The sequence below is a fragment of the Trachymyrmex septentrionalis genome, unplaced genomic scaffold, assembly GCF_001594115.1.
Source record: "Trachymyrmex septentrionalis isolate Tsep2-gDNA-1 unplaced genomic scaffold, Tsep1.0 scaffold37, whole genome shotgun sequence".
NCBI classification, from domain to species: Eukaryota; Metazoa; Arthropoda; class Insecta; order Hymenoptera; family Formicidae; genus Trachymyrmex; species Trachymyrmex septentrionalis.
In genome coordinates, this window is record NW_017305536.1 from 9759048 (window position 1) to 9765216 (window position 6169).

A 6169-nucleotide genomic window follows, 5' to 3' on the forward strand; every position below is an offset into this window, starting at 1 on the left:
CTATATAATTTCTTCTGTTTAAAAACTTATTGTGAAAATCATGTGTGTGTTGCTGATGCAAAAAGCAGTTTTCTACTTAAAACTATAGTGGTCGATTGGAAATTCTCGCGATCGGTCTTATTTTGTGAGAGATTACCGCGCCCGCCTGCCAATAAGTTGCCTTTAACACTTGAAAAACGACTGTTATGACTACGGGGGCAATTTTCCGTAATTGCGGTGAAAGCTTGACATCTACGGCGCATTCGTCGAGACTACGAGACGCGAACCGACTCTACACGTAAGTGGAGTCATTTTGCTGTCCAATGGTTGGACGGCACCGGACGCTTTATCAACTTCGCAGTTGTTTGCTTTGGAACGGTAGTTGTCCATTTCTTATTTTTTTTCATTTGTCGCAACACCTTATCTTCTTTTCGTCGATTGACGAAACGAAATGACAATATGCGCTAATACTTTACCAGCTGGACAGTCAGGACAGCGTGGAAATACATAGCCATATAAACGGTGAAAGTGAGACATCTGTTGAGGAAAATTTCCAGAGCATAGACTTTTCATCAGCGGGATGCGAACGAAAGAGCTCTTGACTGCTGCAATGGTTACTGCATTTTCTCCGCATTTTCTTTTTCCTTGCATTGCAATTTTGGCGAGAAAGGTAGACTAATAGAGAGCTCTCCCGATGCAACGTGCATTGATTTTTCGATAGGTTTCCTCGCTCTCTTTTCGAACGAGTATGCCCGCAGGATACGAAAGCTGGTTTGGTTTACTTAGACGATTTTTGCGGCGATATTTTATCATACAAAATAGCGGACATCCATAGCATTTTCATCGAAATGGCAGCTGACGTGGCGGCAGCCATTGGCCGCCGCCGCCGTGCACTCTCGAGACCTCTTCGTGATGCTTCGCTGTCGATCGGCCCCTCTCACTCACGTCAGGTTCGCGATCGCGCGTAATTTTATAGCATTTTTTTTTTCCTTTATAGCGATCACATTATTATAATGCCGCGCTACCCCGCGGCGGGGATTCAAGTATCTTCGATGCGCCAAAGTCAGCATAGTCCCATGAAGATTTATATTTATCCATGACGGAAAATTTTGGCTCAAGTTCCACTTTGGCGTCATGACGCAAATGGAATACGTATCAGTAATACGAATTTTTCTAGTAATTTTGCATAAATACGCGACATGGCACGTATCTCGGATCAGATGAGAAAAAGCATTAAGTTGGAGGATAAATCATCGAATGCTGTGCTCTGCCTTCGTGTCGGCTTATCTGCATCGAGGCAGATGAATTTACTAATTGGAGCTTGCTCGAAATTACAGCGACGCTTCAGTTTATCGCGATAACACTTATTACTCGTTAGGCTCTAAATTTGCCTCTAAATTTGCTCTCGTTAATGGAAGCGCACGATTAAAGAAATTAGCAGACGCGCGTTATGAGAGATAACGTGGGCGGCTGCGGGTGTATTCTTTAAATGCTGGAAACGATATTGACACATTGTTCAATTTTCCGCGAAAGTACTCGATACTCGATATTCGGTTACCAGTGTGTATAAAATCGGCTTTCTCATGTGTGTCGAATCCCTACTCCCCAAGTCTGTAGACGAAACGTGGCTTGGCACGCCATCGATGGTAACGGAGATTGAAACGTTTCTGGTCCCCGGGGCCTCTTCTAGACAAGACGAGACGAGACGCGAACGAGTGGAGCGGAATGCAGCGGGCGCGATGAAGAAGATTCCATAAATATCTGTGCTCGAAGTGGAGGAGGGAGAGAGACGAACGGAGAATGAGATAGAGAGAGAGAGAGAGAGGGAGAGAGAAAATGCGAGAGCGCAGCATAGAGAACGGGAGAGAGGGAACCAATGGAGGCAGGCTCATGGTAGCCCGCGGTGCTCTGCCTCGTGCATTTAACATTTTCGAACCAATCGCGTATTAGCATAATTACGTTTTGCCGGGCCCGGTGCGCGGAAGGAAGGTTCGGTCAGGCCCTTTTCCCTTCTCTCTCTCTCTCTCTCTCTCTCTCTCTCTCTCTCTCTCTCTCTCTCTGCCTTCGCGGCATTTTCTGATGGCGCACTCGTCTCTTTTTCTCCCTTTCTATCATCCTACTCGCGTTCTTCTCTTCTTCCATCGTAGAACTCCGGACAACTGCTTCCCGTACACCGGTTAGAGAGCGGTAAATTTCTTATGGGATATTATGGCGTACACAGTGCATACCAACGGGATTCGTACGGGTACAACACGCGGGCGACCTCCTCCGGCTCATGAACGTGCCGCGTACGGAACTGGTTCTAAACCTATGCTAGCGCACGTCGCTCTCTCCTGCTGGAATATCCTTGTGCTTCAACATTCGCATACGTACGCGTGCCACAGGAACTTTTAGCCGTCTCTTACCGCGGAATCTTGACCGAGACGCTATGGAAATTAAGTCTCAACTGCCTCGTAACGAGATTTTTATATGTATTTCTTATAAATTTATTCGAAAGATAACATACACGTCGCACAAGTGTTTATATGTAGAATTCGCTGAGATTTTTATTAGAAAGGATACGTGGATTATCTGATAGTTGGGAAGAAGTTTGAGTTTCTCATCGTCATCGATCCACCGCATAGTGGAAAGGAAAGGAAGCGATGACCCCGACATCGTTCGACATGCACACCCGGTATATAGATATCCTGTGCGTGCCGTAAGGGTGGTCAGGTTGCGAATCAGGCCACGAGAGAGGGAGACCGAGACAGACACCCCGAAACCTTCATTACCTTCGGCTTCAAAGGAGCCCATTGTGCCGTAAATGGGGTTCCCCGTGTTCCTTCTTTTCTACTCTCTCGCTCGTATGTACCTTGGATCCGTTCCATTCTTCGGCGTTTGCCTTTCTGAGAGTCCGTGAAGAGGCAAGGTAGGAAGGAAGAGGCGGATGTAAGATAGGGAGACGTTTACCCGTTCTTTCCTTCGTTTACGTAAATTTTCGAGCAATTTCGAGGCCGAATGAAAGACGGTACCGAGGTCTTCGGGTCCGTATAATGTCACAGCGCTCCAAGTACTCTCTTCCCTTCCATGACAACAGAGTGACTGAGAAAAAGGGAGAATCGTTTAAATGTTCCCTTTCAATGGAAAACTGGTTTCGGAATAATTAGTCTCTCTTCATCTTTCGAACGATGTGTAGACACATGGAATAACGCGGTGCGATAAATTTTTAATTTCTATCTGTGTACTTCCGTGTGTGTGTGCACAGTTTATTATTTTTAATTAATATATATATGTATATATATTAGATCTGGATTTTAATTCAAAATCTCGTGCGCGCTTGCCACGAGAAAATATTGTCGAAAGCAATCGATTAGTATTATTCAATAGGCAATTCGATTAAAGAGATGTCTTTATAAAAGCCATCAGCTATGAAATTATTTGGAAATAGCTCTATGAAACGAAAATATTTATAAATTAGTCATTTTCGAATTGAATCTTTTGTGATATTTTTACGTTTCACTATTTTGTCCTTTTACTTAAAAAATGTTTAATAAGATTCTATTACTTATTAAACTCTTTCCAAATAATCGCGTAGACGCGATGACGATGACTGTTTTATTCACGCGATTAATAACTCAAGAAGCAACCGGAAGATGAAACCGCTCATCGATTTCGAGTGGTTATCGTTTCCGTTTTCGAGAACATCGATGGAAATAGTATTATCGCAGCTGTTTAAATCTTTAATCGCAGCGTCCTTACTAAAAGTTTAATTCGATCGATACTAACCCTCGATTCGAAATTGAATCGTAATTTAACTTGTGCTGAAACTTTAAGTAGCATATTCAGATCCCGAGGACTATTTTCGTATGGCGTCCAATTACGGGGACGTAGGGTGGGTTCGCAGCCCGAAATTTCTTTCGATCGCCTTCGTTCGCCAGATAACGGGCCACTTTGTCGTATCGCGCACTACACGAGATATTCTCGGACAACATTTTCTCTCCGAAAAGATTGGACCCAACTACTTGTTGTCCTTTTGCTATTTCGATGACCGCCAAAAGCGATCTCAGAAAAGGGAGATGCAAGCGATCGAGCGTCTCGTTATATCGCCGGGGACGACCTCCCTATATCCTGTATCAGTTCCCTCTGAAATCATCGTCCACGGTATATAGGATGACGCGATTCAATGGTAGGATAGATTGCAAAAATTCGCGTGTTCCAAAACGATCGTATCATGTTTTATGTCATAGTTGAAATTTCCACCAGTTATCGAGCTCCTACCATATCCAGGATATTCCTCTTTCAACATGTAATTAATACCAGTTTTACTTATTTGGATTGATCTGATAAATTATATATATATAATATCTATTCACAAATATTTCGATTATTTTATTTCATCTTTCTTACAAATTATTATTCTTTCCACTCTGAAAATGATCATTCACGCAAATCGTGAACAAAATTAAAAATGCATTTCTAAAATTCTAAAAGGATATTGTTGAAATCAAAGCGCGAAGGATTGATTCGATGCGTTAGGCAGTAAAAAAAAAGGGAACGCAAACTTTTTCTTCAATTTTTTTTTCACCGAGCATTGTCGCTCGGTTCGACTCGACTCCCAGTGGATCAAATTCTAACCAGTTCAGCGTTATAGTCGCTGTCCTTCGAAGTCCTCCGTCTCTTTCTATCCGCCCTTAGATTCCTGTAAGAGAGAGAGAGAGAGAGAGAGAGAGAGTTTAGTCATCCCGAAGGCATTGTGTTACTGCGTCGCGGTGATACGTCGAGGCAAATAGCGCAGGAAAAAAGTTGGTGCCGCAATGGAAGAAGCGCAGTCAATGGACCGGAGGTTGTCGCATTATCGGTCTGGATGAGAGGCCTCTTAGTTTTGAAGACAGGTAAACGAGCGTGACGAATGTTCGCCGATCGATCGAGCGAAATACATCGTCGTTTTGCAGTGACTTCGCATTATGCACATAACGATCTTATTGATCGCTCCTAATAATATCGTCATTGAGTCAAGCTTTTGCAAGCTGAACGAAAACGATTTGGTAATCTCGCAATCTTATCCGATATGCAAAATGTTTTGATTAGACTGGTGGTTTCTTGCAGTATCGATTATCGCGAGAGATTACCAAGTAAGTTTCTGTAATATCTACGACTATCTCTGTATAGACGATGTACGTTGATTTACCTTTCTCGCTTCGAGAACGATCGAGAACGAACGAATTTCTCGCCGTTTAATTTCTCGATCGGTCAGCAGGGGAAAACCGAATTGTTGCGAGTCTTTTCGCATGCGCTTGAACGGATGATAAACATGTGCATTGTCCTACGTTCTTGATGCACGCTACCATTGGACGGTGCCGCCTACGGCAAAGATGGCCGTCTTCTTCTCTATTATATATAAACGCTTAATAAGAGTATTATAAGTGAGCTCTAGGCCAATAGAGGTGGGCAAGGTAATGCGTGCGAGGTAGCCCCGGGAACGAAAAACGATGGAAGAGAGGGTGTACGTTTGCGAGAGCCGCAGCTCTTCGTAATATCTCTACTCACCGACGATTTACATATAACAAGATAACGAATTTTATTTGCTTTTGCTTATATAATACATTTATTCTAAACGAAATCAAGGAGGCGAATCAGGCAAAAGGATAGAGTGAGGGACGAGGGGGCAGGGAGGGAGAATGAGGGTTGGAGGATAAGTCGAAAGGGGAACGGAGGAGGATCGGCTATCCTATAGGCCTGTCAGGCTTCATTTGCATACATAACATTCTGGTCGACTGGACACCGGTCAGATCTCTCTCTCTCTCTCTCTCTCTCTCTCTCTCTCTCTTGCGCTCCTTCTATACATTCGTTGCATCGGTTTCTCTTCAGAGCTATCACAAGCCGCTTCCACGGCCTCGAGATGCGCGCACAATCCTTCTCCTCCATCTTCGTGTATCGATACGCCGCGGCGCGTCTCTCTCTTTTACTTTTTATTTCTTTTCCTCTCTCTCTCTCTCTCTCTCTCTCTCTCTCTCTCTCTCTCCTTACGTCTCGCACCACAGTAAGACTCTGTATTGGATCCATTCGATGGAACCTATCTATTAATCATTTCCGGCGGTACGGTTAATCAGCCGCCGCGTCCTTCTGTTGGAAAGTATCTTTTGGAAAACGGTATCTCGGTTCGCCAATGGAGAATCGATCTAATTGGTTCTTGAGTCTTCCTCATGACTAA

At 43.9% G+C, this 6169-nt stretch overlaps 1 protein-coding gene and 1 pseudogene across 4 annotated transcripts in view; one reads left to right on the forward strand and one right to left on the reverse strand.

The window, feature by feature from the left end:
* The window catches only part of LOC108750707, an 8216-nt pseudogene extending 2333 nt beyond the window's left edge, over positions 1-5883 (reverse strand).
* LOC108750706 (homeobox protein homothorax) overlaps positions 1-6169 on the forward strand; it is a 386843-nt gene that overhangs the window by 44359 nt on the left and 336315 nt on the right. The gene's annotated exons all lie outside the window — the stretch shown is intronic.